The sequence below is a fragment of the Artemia franciscana genome, chromosome 2, assembly GCF_032884065.1.
Source record: "Artemia franciscana chromosome 2, ASM3288406v1, whole genome shotgun sequence".
Lineage (NCBI taxonomy): Eukaryota > Metazoa > Arthropoda > Branchiopoda > Anostraca > Artemiidae > Artemia > Artemia franciscana.
In genome coordinates, this window is record NC_088864.1 from 36,440,047 (window position 1) to 36,455,992 (window position 15,946).

Below are 15,946 nucleotides of genomic sequence, written 5' to 3' on the forward strand. Positions count from 1 at the left end.
TATATGATACCATGTACTATAGTTGTTGCAAACAGATTAAGTCCATAGGAAGTAATTAACCTATATAACATAGTAACATAACCTAATATGATATCTCAACCTTTAAAGGAACTAAAAATGTAAAAGAAAATACTAAAGGATATTCTACACCATATATTTTGCCTATGTTTTGGAGCTTAGGTAGACTATTCCAAAATTCTTTCTTTTCTTCATTATTTCTATTTGTCATACTTTCCCTTTGGTTACTCAATTTTGTGTATGGAGGAATTTTCCAAAACGGAATTGCCTACAGGGAGGGATTTTCCGGGGGCAGGGGTATTTTCCGGGGACTATGCCGAGCATTGCCAAAAAGGCATATGTGCAATTTCTTAGGAATTACTAATGGTGTTAGGTTGAAACTCTCAGGGAATGCTGAGAAAGATGTTGAATTAAGTCAAAAGACACTATGTGTATCTAGGTGGTCAAAAGGGTGTATCTACAATATTTAAGGAATAGCTGAAGGTATTAAGCTTCAACTTTCAGTGCATGTTGAGTGGTGTGTTGAATCATATCAGAAGAAACTTGATGCATCCATAATTTCTAAATACAGCATCTGCAATATCACATAGGAGGGATGAATTAAATCAATAAACCCTACGTGCACTCAGCACGTCAATAGGGTATCCAAGGAGCTGCTATGGGTATCAAGTTGAAACTTTAAGGGAATCGTCAGGAGGGTGCTAAAGAAAATCAAAAAACAGTACGCGCATCAAGATTGTAAAATAGGTCCGTTTTTCGCATATCTTTAATACCTCTATCAGTTCGCTCTTTGAGTTCAGTTCACTGTCCGAGTTCAAAGAGTGAAGAGCTAAACAAGTTTTAAATTGAATCAAATATAGTACTTGCTGAAATTTGATGAGCTTGCGTTAAAAACCAAGCGCATATGACTAACGTGAGTACTTTGGGGTGGCAAATTGAAACGATTTGTTGTTGAAGCTTGTTACCTAAAGTGTCCCCCCCCCCTCGCGACTGAAGATCGTAAAATGGCAAAATCCGCAACTGGAATGACCAATTTAAAGAAGCTTTTACAAGGGCAGATAAATATGTAAATAAGGCTTTTGAAGAGCAGCGCTTATTCCCTGATATTTTCAAGACTCAAAGTAAAATTTACTTATCACTACCCATGAAAACTAAAGCGAAATCGAGAATAGTGTCGTCAACTCCGACTTCTGTAGCAGCATCAACTTTAAAGGAAATAATAAATGAAACCAAAGAGGAACTAATGAACACTAAGTTGGACCTAACGAGTGATATTTCTCGTGTTGTGTCAGACACAATGAAAGATCACCGAGCTTCGGAAATTACCAGCGAAGGTATTGTGAAGAAGTTTATAATTCCATTCCCTTGAATATAATGCCAAACTTGAAAATAAAATAAAATAACCCTTCAAAGACTTCATAATGCATTGACTCTGCTTGAAAATAAAATTTCTGAAGTAGAAGACAGGGTTGACCAACTTCACCAGGATACCTTTTTGATACCCTAATTTTCTATAGTTAGAAACCAAACCCCAATGTGGAATTGATGGATAATCTCATGGAAGTAATAACACAGATCTTGGGCTTCCAAGATTCCAAAATAAATAGATCTCCTAAAGGCTAATCGATTCCGTATGCATGCTAGTCAAACGGAGAATGTGAAAAATTGCCCCCATCCTAGTAAAATTTGAAGCTTGAACATTGCCCGAAAAGTGTTTGCAGCGAAAAGTAAGTTGGCTAAGCCAGGTATATTTGTGTCTGAAAACCTAACTAAAAAGCGTCACGATCTTAGACGCGACTCATAGCACCATTGACCAAAGAAGTGTTTGGCCTGATCATGGACTAGTTCTAGCCGACCGGGTGAAACTCGTATCCGTAAAATAAATTATTTGCATGAATGTATTAGCATGTGATTTTTTAATATTTTTCTTGATTTGTAAATGCCTTTGTCAGGTCATTACTTTTCATTTTTTTCTTTTCTTTTCCCAATTTCTTTTTCATTTTGTGCTCATGGTTTATTCCAATAATGCCTGCTGTACCGTTAGTTATTTATGCGTTTATAATCCTTTGGCAGGTTTTTCTTTTGTAATTAAATAAAAAAAAACAAGTTTTTTTTTAAATGAAAGTAAGGAGCGACATTAAAACTTAAAACGAACAGAAATTACTCCGTATATGAAAGGGGCTTTTCCTCCTCGACACCCCGCTCCTTACGCTAAAGTTTTTTATTGTTTTAAACAGTAGAGTTGCGAGAAAGAATCAAACTTTAGCGCAAGGAGCGGGGTTTCGAGGAGGAAAAGCCCCTTTCATATACGGAGTAATTTCTGTTCGTTTTAAGTTTTAATGTCGCTCCTTACTTTCATTTAAAAAAACTTGTTTTTTTTTATTTAATTTCTGTTTTTAATTAATGCATGACTGATTTTGGCTCTCCGTACATAAATTATTAAAATGAAATTTGCATATTAATTCTTTTTTTGGCTAAATGGCTTTCTCTTAGTTTTGATCAGACGATTTTGAGAAATAAGGGGTGGGGAAGGAGGTCTTGTTGCCCTCCAATTTTTCGGTTACTTAAAAAGGCAACTAGATCTTTTATTTTTAACGAACGTTTTTATTAGTAAAAAAAAAATACGTAACTTAAGAATTAACTTACGTAACAAACTTTTATATTCTTATATTTTTGATTATACATATGAGGGGGTTGGTCCTCTCGTTAATACCTCGCTCTTCACACTAAATCTTGTTTTATCCCAATTCTTTAAGAATGACCCCTGAATCAGAAAGGCCGTAGAATAAATAGTTGAAATTATTTAAAAAAATTTTAGCATAAAGAGTGAAGTGTTTATCTCCTCCTAAATACCTCGCTCTTTATGCTAAAGTATTTTTAGAACCCCTCATATGCGTAATAATCTCTGTTCTTTTTTAAGTTTTAGTGCTTCTCCTTACTTTCAAATGAAAAAACTTTTTCGTGTTTATATTTTCATTGTTTTTTTTTATAGTAATGCTAGAAAGTCCTGCGCCCTTTTCATTGAATTTCTCTTCCCCCATGAAATATTCCTCCAAGGAAAGATCCTCCCATATAGCCCCCTCCCCTGAACCCCACACCCAAACCAAAAAAATCCCCCTGATAACGTCGGTACACTTCCCAGTAACCATTACTGTATGTAAACATTGGTCAAAGTTTGTAACTTGCAGCCCCTCCCCCAGGGACTGTGGGGGGTAAGTCATCCCCAAAGACATAGTTATTATGGTTTTCGACTATGCGGAACAAAATGGCTATCTCAAAATTTTGATCCGTTGACTTTGGGAAAAAAATGAGCGTGGGAGGGGGCCTAGGTGCCCTCCAATTTTTTTGGTCACTTAAAAAGGTCACTAGAACTTTTCATTTCCGTTAGAATGAGCCCTCTTGTAACACTCTAGGACCACTTGGTCGATACGATGACCCCTGGAAAAAAAACAAAAAAAAAACAAAAAAAAAACAAATAAACACGCACCCGTGATTTGTCTTCTGGCAAAAAATACGAAATTCCACATTTTTGTAGATTAGACCTTGAAATTTTTTCTATAGAGTTCTCTGATACGCTGAATGCGATGGTGTAATTTTCGTTAAGATCCTATGACTTTTAGGGGGTGTTACCCCCTATTTTCCAAAATAAGGCAATTTTTCTCAGGCTCGTAACTTTTGATGACAATAACTAAACTTGATGAAACTTATATATTTGAAATCAGCATAAAAATCCGATTCTTTTGATATATCCTTTAGCATCGAAATTCCGTTTTTTAGAGTTTCGTTTACTATTGAGCCGGTTCGCTCCTTACTACAGTTCGTTACCACGAACTGTTTGATAGGATTTAAGTACGGGTTTCGTTTTTGTTCATCTGTTGAATTAAATAGACACCAAGTAAAACCTGCCTTCTGTCAATATTTTAAGCCTTGAGAGGCGAATCTGCAAATTAAATAAAAAACTGAAAATAAGGAGCGACATTAAAACTTAAAACGAATAGAAATTAATCCGTATATAAAACGGACTGTTCCCTCCTCAACGCCCCACTCTTTACGCTAAAGTTTGACTCTTCCTCTCAACTCTACTTTTCAAAACAGAAAAATAACTTTAGCGTAAAGAGCGGGGCCTTGAGGAGTGAGGAGTTTCATATAGGGATTAATTTCTGTTCGTTTTAAGCTTTAATGTCGCTCCTTAATTTCAGTTAAAAAATTTTTTTATTTAATTTCTGAACGTTTTTGAATTAATACATGTTTGGATTTTGGCTCTCCGCATATGAATAATTAAAACAAAATTTGCATATTAATTTTTTGGGCTAAATGGCTTTAGCAATGGTATTAATTGGTATTAGGAGGAAGTGAACCCCTCATATGCGTAATAATTTCTGTGCGTTTTAAGTTTTAATGCTGCTCCTTACTTTCAGTTGAAAAAACTTCTTCATATTTATTTTTTCATTGTTTTTTTTTTTGCTAGAAAATCCTGCACTCCCTTCATGGAAATTTTCTTCCCCCCAAGACAAATTCCTCCATGGAAAAGTTTCCCCAGCATATGTCCCTCTTCTCAACAACTCTCCCTCCCCCAACCAAAAAATCCCCCTCAAAACGTCTGTACACTTCCCAATAACCATTACTATATATAAGCACCAGTCAATCTTTGTAACTTGTAGCCCCTCCCACGGGGACTATGGGGGAGTAAGTCGTCCCCAAAGACACAGATATAAGGTTTTTAGACTATTCTGAATAAAATTGCTATCTAAGAATTTTGATCCAGTCATTTTGGGAAAATAATTGGCGTGGGAAGGGGCCAAGGTGGCCTCCAATTTTTTCAGTCACTTAAAAAGGGGACTAGAACTTTTCATTTCCGTTAGAATGCTCCATCTCGTAACATCCTAGGACCACTGGGTCGATACGGTCACCCCTTAAAAAAAAAAAAAAAAAAAAAAAAAAAAAAAAAAAAAAAAAAAAAAAAAAAAAAAAAAAAAAAAAACGCTCATCCGTGATTTGCCTTCTGACAAAAAATACAAAATTCCGCATTTTTGTAGATAGGAGCTTGAAACTTCTACAGTAGGGTTCTCTGATACGCTGAATGTGATCGTTAAGATTCTATAACTTTCAGGGGGTGGTTTCTCCTATTTTCTAAAATAAGGCAAATTTTCTCAGGCTCGTAACCTTTGATGGGTAAGACTAAACTTGATGAAACTTATATATTTAAAATCAGCATTAAAAGACGATTCTTTTAATGTAGCTATTGGTATCAAAATTCCGTTTTTTTTTAGAGTTTTGGTGAATATTGAGCCAGGTCGCTCTTTACTACAGTTCGTTACCACAAACTGTTTGAACACTGGTCAAAGTTTGTAACTTGCAGTCCCTCCCACGGGGACATTGGGGGAGTAAGTCATTTCCAAAGACACAGTTAGGCTTTTCGACTATGTTCAATAAAATGGCCATCTCAGAATTTTGATCCGGTGAATTTGGGGAAACTTGAGCATGGGAGGGGAACTAGGTGCCCTTCAATTGTTTTGGTCACTTAAAAAGAGCACTAGAACTTTTAATTTCCGTTAGAATGAGCCATCTCGCGACATTATAGGACCACTGGGTCGATAAAATCACCACTGGGAAAAAAAAAAATAAAAATAATAATAAACACGCACCCGTGATCTGTCTTGTGGCAAAAAATACAAAATTCCATATTTTTGTAGATAGGAGCTTGAAACTTCTGCTGTAGGGTTCTCTGATACGCTGAATCTAATGGTGTGATTTTCGTTAAGACCGTATGACTTTTAGGGGGTGTTTCCCCTTATTTTCTAAAATGAGGCAAATTTTCTCAGGCTCGTAACTTTTGATGGGTAACACTAAACTTGATGAAACTTATATATTTAAAATCAGCATTAAAATGCTATTCTTTTGATGTAGCTATTGATATTAAAATTCCGTTTTTTTTTTTAGAGTTTTGGTGAATATTGAGCCAGGTCGCTCCTTACTACAGTTCGTTACCACAAACTGTTTGAACACTGGTCAAAGTTTGTAACTTGCAGTCCCTCCCACGGGGACATTGGGGGAGTAAGTCGTCTCCAAAGACACAGTTAGGCTTTTCGACTATGTTCAATAAAATTGCCATCTCAGAATTTTGATCCGGTGAATTTGGGGAAACTTGAGCATGGGAGGGGAACTAGGTGCCCTTCAATTGTTTTGGTCACTTAAAAAGAGCACTAGAACTTTTAATTTCCGTTAGAATGAGCCATCTCGCGACATTATAGAACCACTGGGTCGATAAAATCACCACTGGGAAAAAAAAATAATAAACACGCACCCGTGATCTGTCTTGTGGCAAAAAATACAAAATTCCATATTTTTGTAGATAGGAGCTTGAAACTTCTGCTGTAGAGTTCTCTGATACGCTGAATCTAATGGTGTGATTTTCGTTAAGATCGTATGACTTTTAGGGGGTGTTTCCTCTTATTTTCTAAAATGAGGCAAATTTTCTCAGGCTCGTAACTTTTGATGGGTAACACTAAACTTGATGAAACTTATATATTTAAAATCAGCATTAAAATGCTATTCTTTTGATGTAGCTATTGGTATCAAAATTCCGTTTTTTTTTTTAGAGTTTTGGTAAATATTGAGCCAGGCCGCTCCTTACTACAGTTCGTTACCACAAACTGTTTGAACACTGGTCAAAGTTTGTAACTTGCAGCCCCTCCTGCGGGGACTGCGGGGGAGTAAGTCATCTCCAAAGACATAGATATTTAAGCTTTTCGACTATGTTCAATAAAATGGCAATCTCGGAATTTTGATTATTTAAATCAATTTTTAATCAATTTAAAACTTCAAAATCTGTTTCAAAACTTCCTGCACATTTGTTTCCAAGTAAAATTTTACTATTAAGATTACTAGAAATAATAGCTACCATCCCTGAATCAGCTAAAAGTCACACGTTTTTCACAAGGCAGTTCCTTTTAAAATGTATTTTTTAACTTTTGGTTTCTGTGATCTGTGTTTGCTCTTTACTAGGTTGCAGCTATTGCTGCAAGCATGATACAATACAGTAAGAGCACATATTAGTGTATAACAAAACTTAAACGAAAATTGTAAAACGGGTCTTTTTTAACTGAAAGTAAGGAGCAACATTAAAACTTAAAACAAACAGAAATTATCCTTTACATGAGTGGGACTATCCCCTCCTCAATCCATTTCTTATTATGCATAGGTTTTTGAACCTGTAACCAGGAAGACATCATATAGAATAATTTCTATTCATTTTAAGTTTGAGTGTTGCTCCTTGCTTATAATTGAATAGTATAATAATTCTAATTTATTTGCTAGTGTCCCTTTTTTCATGTTTTCTGCTTATGGATTCAGCAAGAGTTTAATTGAAAAATTTGACAAAATTTGAATGTTGAGTCAAAATTTGTGATGAACAGTAGTTTTGTTGAATAAGTCTTTAATAATATTTTTACAATAGATTTTTGGGTGGACAGAAAGATGTTTTACTGTTCATCAGGATGAAAATTCTGTTTAATTTTTGATCTTCTACATGGATGATGCCCTCATTATCTCTACAACAAGATTCTCTTATGTTTAAATACAATGTATAAATGCATTTAAATATATTGAAACACTGAATAGAAAATATAACCATTACAATTTAAAATCACTGAAAACAAAGCTCCTTGTGACTCTTGCCGTCACCCTCACCCTCCCCCCAAAAAAAACCTGAAAAGAGTCCTGATATCTTGCCTTTTAAACCCCTGTTCTGATAGGCATGTAAATGTAATATTTTATGATAAATGGAAAAAGATTGTTGCAATAGGAGAGGCAGTATTACCCCCCCCCCCCCCCTCTAGCACCAATAATATGGGCATAGATCAAAATATTCCCAGGAATAAAGAGGGAATAGATATCAGTTCCTACTTGTTCCCAACCTCTATCGATAAAAGCTCATTGCACAGTTTTTGGAAGATTCAATGAGAATTATCATAGTTTGGCATAGGGCATTGGGCTATTACTCCATGCTATTCAAATTAAAAATAATGCCTTTTAAAAGTACTTTAGATGAGAAAATCTTTTGGTGTATGCCAAATAGATGGATTTTCAATTGCAAAGGGATAAACTGAAAACGTGACATATAGTTATTCGTACCAGACCTAGTCCACAGGAACTAATTACTCATAGTTCTTAGTCCCAGCCTGTTATCTCTGTACAAATCCATCATAGAGCAACCCTTGTACATTGCCACTAATTTTATATTTCCAAATTATTTTTTCAACCTTTATCTTTCTCTGCTATAATAACTCAATCCCTAAACACAGAAAGAGAATTAAAAGAAATGAAATACAAAAAAAAATCCATTACAATATTCTATCTCATAGATATTGTATATGCTGTTTGGTGGGGTATAGCATTCTTCGGGCTCTTTGAATTGGTGACCAGTAAGTAGCCACGTCCCACATGACAAAAGAACTCACCACCTCCGTTAAAACTAATCGTACCGTATAGGGCGGCCCGAACCTCACCGGGTGGGTGGAGCCCATCCCAGTGGTTAGTAAACCTCAGGCCGGTTGGGCTAGCGACCTTCCACCTGAAAACAATTGCTATGCAAAGTGATAAATCAGCCTCGGATATGGACTCTATTTTAAGATAAAAACCACAGCGCGTCAACAAACATGCTGACAATGTCAGAAATACCACCGGATTTAACCTTATTGACCAAAGGGCAATAAGAATAGCCACCTGGAATGTTTTAACCCTGAACACAGCTGGAGCAAGACCTTTAATCAAGACCTTTTATCAAGAGAACTGCACAATAATAACATAGCTATTGCAAGGCTGACTGAGACCTGTCTGTTCCACAGTGGTAAAGAACAAGGATGACTGATACCTGTCTGATCCACAGTGATGAAGAACGAGTAGGCGATAATTATTAAATGTTCTGGTCTGGTGGTTGCACAAGAAGGAATGGTGTCAGCCTTGTGCTCAACAGCCTAGCAAGAAAGTGCCTGTTGTTCCATGAAGCGATTTCGGAGAGACTTATGAAAGCACACGTTTCCAGTACAAACATGGCAAAATGACGGTTTTAGTGGGATATGCTCCGATGAACAATTACAATGATGACGCCAAAACAGAATCTTATGCTGAGCTCTCCAGAACACTCGCAAGCATATCCCCCCAAGACATCTCCGTCCTGCTTGGGGACTTCGATGCAACAGTAAGAGACAACACAGGCATATGGAGAGGCGCCATAGGATGCGCAGCGTCCAATCCCCTTAATGACAATGGTCTGCGCCTACATGAGCTCTGCAGAACTCACGACCTTGTTGTTGCAAACAATACTTCCAGCGCAAAACCATCCACCAATATACATGGTACAGCAACGGTGGTCGCAAGAAAAAAATGACTGACTATGTTATCATCTCAAAGCACTGGAGGTTGTTCCTGAGAAATTGCAGCTCGGAAATGCTGACCGCAGACTTCTCTGCACTGAAGTTCAGCTTCGCCTGAAATCCCAGCAGTCAGAAACAAAGCCAACGGTTATTGATGTCTTGAAACTGAAGGAGTTGGACGCCAAGCAAAAGTAGGCTGTCCAGGTATCGAACCGATTGAAGCTACTTCACACTCTCGCAAACAGAAAAGATGCCTGGAAGTACTTCAAGACTCAAATCCATGAAGCCACGCAACTAGTCCTAGGCAAAAAGGGGCACCCCAAGAAAGCTTGGATTTCAGAAGAAACTTCGCAGGTCATAGAACTGAGGCGGAAGGCTCTACATGGTGTTCACAGGCTGTTCAAGCATCTTCAAGATCTCACTGACAGCAAGGCTCGCAACCTCGATCGCTGGAAGGAACATTCCTCCTTGTACCTAAATAGAACTGCTCCCCCTTTAGTAGCCAACGACATAATCCGTCATTCTCCCAGCCTAACAATGAAAGTCAGCATCCTCCCACTGATTCATTTAACACCTCAGAAATAAGAAGCACGGTAAACAGGCTAAAAAACAATAAGGCCTCTGGTGTATGCGGCATAAGTACAGAGTTGTTGAAATATGCAGGCCCGGCCATGCTCCTTCTTCTGCAGACTCTTTTCTGTGGTGTGAGAAACGGAGGTCATTCTGGAAGACTGGTGAAAAGGAATCATCATCCTCTTCTGGAAGAGGAAAGGCAGGCAAAGTGACTGGGCAAATTACCAGGGAATAACCCTTCTCTCACTACCTGGCAAAATGTTCCCAATGGTGCTTCTGGATCGTTGCCAAAACATTATCTACCAAATCCAAAGACCAGAACAAGCCGGTTTTATGTCACAGCAATTGACCATAGAGCAAACATTCACAGTCTGTCAAGTAGTCAAGAAATCCAGAGAGTTTTGACAGAAATCATTCATTGCCTTTGTAGCCTTCTGAGCTGCTTTTAATTCAGTTGACCGGGATGCCCTGTGGATCCTCTTGAAGTCCATTGGCCAGCCAGATAAATTGCGCAGACTCTTCAAAGCATTCCATCACGAAACAGAAAGCTGCGCCCAAGTAAACAGCTGATGAAGCCCATTCTTCCAAATTTATACAGGGGTTTGGCAAGGTTGTGCCATTGCGCCCAAACTGTTAACGTCATCATAGACCACGTCATGGCAAAGACAACCTCAAGGCTTGGATTTGGACTTAAATTTAGCAATCACATCCTCTTGGACACTGCTTTACTAATGACCTGGTGCTTATGGATGAATCCATGGTCCGACTGGAGGAAGCACTTCACATCCTACAAGAAGAAGCTGCAAAAGTAGGACTAAAGGTCGACTGGGACAAAACCAAGATTGCAGCCATTGATCTATCCTCTAGCATCACCAATCCTCCTGTGGCCCTGGACCAAAAAACTACTGTAAACGTGGTCCAGCACTTCACATACTTGGACTCTGTCATTGCTGCTGATGGCTCCCTTCTCCCTGAGCTACAGCAAGAATAGCCAAGGCATCTGCTGCCATGGGGAGGTCAAATTATCACCTATGGCGGAAACCAAGTATTGGTCAAAACATAAAGCTGCAAATCTCCAAAACCCTGGTTGGGTCTGTAATACTTGATGAAACGGAAACCTGGCCAGCCACAATCACAGCTCTCAAGGCCATAGACATATTCCAGATAAAAAGCCTTAGGAGGATAGAAGTCCTGAGATGGTTCAACTTGCACATTGTAGAGATGGACTCTACAATGGTATGGTCATCCCCTTAGAATTCCGTAACACCTACCTGCGAAAATCAGCTGGAAACGACCCTGCAGAAGACCAAAACACTGATGGTCCAATAGTCTTTTAAAATACTTGAAGACAGCAAACATCAATGTCCACAATGCACCAGCATTAGCTGATGATCGCACCAGTTGGAGGAAGCTGACATCACTCTCCAGGCTGACACAATTTGTATATTTATGTAACTTACAGCTCTTACCTCACAGGCTATGAAATGTTATGCTGCCTGGAGGAATAGTTACTTGCCCTTTGGACTTTTTTGAACAAAAAAGCTATCTAAAATTTGATTGGATGTGTCTAGGAGGAGGGCAACTAAAAGGGGCATGGTGGTTTTCCAATCACTTCTTACTATTAATTAGGACACTAGAGCTTCCTATGTCTGCTTGAATGAAAACTTCCCTCTAAAGTTTCTATAACACTTTTTAGATACAAAGCAGCCTGGTGAAAAAAAAATAATAATGCATTGATGTCATATAACTTTTTTACTTTGGCAGGACTATTGTAATTCTTTGATTGAATGTACTTAGCATTATGAACTAACTTTTGCTGAGAAATAATTTTGTAAAATAGTAATAAACTCAAAGCATCAGCAAATATTTGTATACTTCCTAAGGCCATATCTTGGCCACAGGCCACATAGGGAAAGGGTGGCTGGGGTCTAATTGCAGTAGCTATTATACTTGGGAAGAGAATTCAATTTTGGCTGAATGTTATATTTCTTTTTTGTAGATTTATGGTGAATGGCCAGTTTAGAAGGAAACATGCTAAACAAATAAAACCAATACTACTAAATCCCTTATTTTATGGTCTTTCTAAATATACTGGTTTGTTTTCTCAATATTCACAGCTCCCCCCCCCCCTGGGGGCCTGGAAACACTTAAAAGGAACTTAAATAAATAAAAAAAACACCAAACAATGAAATTCTTACTTTATAATTTGCAGCATGTTTCAAATAATCAGATTGGTATGCTTCTTTATGCTGTTATCCATTTTCCAAATCATTTAAAATAATATTTTTAACCCCATTCCATTTTAATTTACTCAGACAAAACTAAACTTATCCAATTGAGCCTCTAGAAACCCATTTGAACAGAGAACCTGTGATATTTGACTTGATTCTATTAATGGACACTTATGTTATCAAGACTATATCTGGGACTATCAGGAGAGGGGATGCAGTGTCAGAAAAGTGACTGATATTAGTGCTGCAATCCTACTACTCCCCTAAGGAATACCCAATAGAATTTGGAAAACCACTTGAGACATTCTAAAGTAGTTACTTAAATCTTTCCATAAGATACACCAATAAGCTTAACCCCCACTCCCTCAATGGTCAAACAAATTAGCAACTCTAGATTATATATACATAGCAAAATTTTTAAACACTGAATTTACTGTTGTATTGCTTGTTTTCCACTAAATCAACTTGAGGAAAAGAGTCAGATATCAAAAATTCATTGTATAAACACAGTTTCAAGTAGGCCTATGAATTTAATAGTTAATGAGGAATGACTGGGGGCTTAGTTTATTAGTAAGCCTTAAGAAGCAATAATAATGATTATTTAAAATGCAGTTTTCAGAATTGTATAGTGTTTTCTTCTGGAGAGTGGGAACGCTGTACTAATACCAAGTTCAAGTTCAAGTTCCTTTTATTACCAATATCCATCCATTTATAAACAAAAAAATATCCCAAAGGGCTCAATGGCCCGTTATTTGGGAAAAAAAACAACAAAACAAAACATAAATAACTATTAATTACATTCACACTTAAAATATATTTAGAGTCTACTCACCAATCCTCACCCGAGTACAACCGGTCTCCGCACCACCTACTTACAAAAAATAAATAAAAATAAAAAAATATATATACATCAAGGATCCAACACTCACACCACCCAAATCTAAATAAATAAATTCAATCTAAATAATTAAATAAATAAATTAAATCTTGATAACTAAACAATATAAATAACTGATCAATATTATAATTTAATTTATTTTATTTTTTTTTTTTTTTAAATTCTTCAACCGTTTCTTGAAGGATCCTATGGTACAGGACTGTCGAATCCCAACAGGAATGGAATTCCAGGAACGTCCGACAGCAACTATCAGACCAAAGTCCGAGCGCACTGCAGGGGTGGATGGCACTAGCACATCATCCTTATTTCTAGTTTCATAAAGACTGACATTTTGAACAATTTCAAAAAGCCCGGAAAAACTTGATGGAAGGTCTCCACAGAAATACTGAAACGCAATGAAAGAGAGGTGTAATGTATGAATATCTTTAATCTTCAGAAGTTCAACAGAAATATGGGTGGTAGACTGAAGAACTTTTGCTGCTTTCAGTTGGAGATTATGTAAAGGTGTAAGTACAGATGGAAATGTTGACATCCACACTGACGAGCAGTAGCATAAATAAGGGTAAATAAGAGAGAAATATAATAGACGAAGGATAGAGAAAGGAAAGACTCGCTTCAGCTTTCGAATAATTCCAAGGCCTCGAGAAACCTTTAATCTCATTGACTCAGTATGCCGTTTGAAAGATAGATTTTCATCCAGAAGTATCCCAAGGACCATGGTATTTTCAAAGAGCAAAACATAAGGACACTAATAACAACCCACTTCATTTATTAATTTAGCATATTTTCTTCAGATGCTGCCAACCACTGTTTATCTCCCTTTTTTCATGACTCCTGTCCAAGGATTAGCTTTAATTGAACAACCATCAAATAAAGGTCACTAATAACAAGTGATCATGGAATTTGCAAAGAGCATAACATAGGGACACTAATAACAGTGTACTGCATTTATTTATTTAGCATGTTTCCTTTAGATGTTGCCAACCACTGCTTATCTCTTTTTTCAATCTGACTCCTGTCCAAGGATTAGCTTTAATTGAATAACCATCAAGGTAAAGGTCACTAATACCAAATGACCCTGGTATTGGCAAAGAGCATAACAGAAGAAAACTAATAACAGTCTACTACATTTATTTATTTAGCATGTTTCCTTTAGATGTTGCCAACCACTGCTTATCTCTTTTTTCAATCTGACTCCTGTCCAAGGATTAGCTTAAATTGAACAACCATCAAGGTAAAGGTCTAGAATAGCAGCTTTTCCAAAGGAGACATGCTACAACAAAAACAGAAACATTTTTATATTGGTAATTGTGTCTTTATTTTTATGGTTTTGTTTGCATTTTGACGTTTCATCCCTAGCCCCCCCCCCCCTTTAATGGTCTCTTTTAGCCCAAGGCTATATAAAAAAAGATGAAATTCTTACTTTAGCCTATAATATGCAGCAAGTATCATTGGATAATAGCCTACTTTCCTATCTTTCCCCATTCTTATCTATTTTTTAATCATGTCCTATCAATTATTATGCCAGTTTTTTACATAGCCTATGGCCAAATGAAATCACCATGGAGAAGGGCTGGCAACAAATTGTCAAAACATGAACAAAATCATAAAAAAATGAATAAAATATTCACATTAAATTTAATCATATAATTTAGCTAAGAACAAAGAAATTGTGTCACTTAATGTCTTTTTTATGCCCTTCCCAAATTCAATAATCACTTCTGGGGCAAATTCCATTTTGAGCCCTTAAAGGGGTTGAAAGGTTTCAAAAGCCTACGGTGACCAAAAGCTTAGAAATGTGTTTCTAAGAGAACTGCCTGGTGAGAAAAAATTTGCTATTGTAGAACAAAAAATAAGTTTGCATTTTTTGACAGTTCACCCCTAGCCCCCTTAAATGGTCTCTTTTAGCCCAAGGTTATATAAAAAAAGATGAAATTCTTACTTTAGCCTATAATATGCAGAAAGCATCATTGAATAATAGTCTGTTTTCCTATCTTTTCCAATTTTTATCTATTTTTTAATCATTTCCCATCAATTATTATGCTAGTTTTTTATAGAGCCTAGAGATTAATTGCAGCACTTGATGTCTTTTTTATGCCCTTCCCAAATTCAATAATCACTTCTGGGGCAAATTCCATTTTGAGCCCTGAAAGGGGGCTGAAAGGTTTCAAAAGCCTATGGTAACCAAAAGCTTCAAAATATGTTTATAAGAAAACTGCCTGGTTAGAAAAAAATTGCAATTGTAACTGATTCAGGAATGGTAGCCTAATTGGTATTTATTATGGTCTTAATAGTTAATTTTTGAAAAGCCAGAAAACCCCAAAAGTTGACCTTAGTTTCAAGGGGCTTCAGACTGTTTTCAGAAATTCCTGCAAACTTGTTTTCGAAATAATATTTACTATTAATATACAAATGAAAAGAATAATTAGGCTACCATTCTTAGATAAATTGCAAATGGGATTTTTTTTTTTCTCTGGACAGTTTTTTAGAAACATATTGTCAAATTGGTAAATGTTTAGTTTTGTTCCAAGTGCTCTAAATTGGAAACTATGCTGCAAAGCAGCATTGTTTCCAATTTAGAGCAATGGGAAATGCTAATTCTAGAAGCATATCCATTTCAAGTTGACCCTCCTCCTCCATGGGGCAAACTAAAATTAAAAGGTGGGCTTGCTTACAGGTAACATTACCTATAGAGCAAAGCATATTAGTACATTTTATGCATTTTTAGTCTAGTTGGAGGGGGATTTTAGAAAGCTAAAATATGGACATGCTTCTCTAATAATGACAAAAAAAAATAATATGCAATCATCAGAATCTTACAATATGCAGTAATACACAGTTTAGAGCACTTG

The 15,946-nt window shown here is 36.7% G+C and overlaps 1 protein-coding gene across 1 annotated transcript in view; it reads right to left on the minus strand.

Annotated features, from left to right (window-relative positions):
• Positions 1–15,946, minus strand: part of LOC136040940 (E3 ubiquitin-protein ligase MYCBP2-like) — a gene marked incomplete in the record, with an annotated part of 337,503 nt that overhangs the window by 320,952 nt on the left and 605 nt on the right.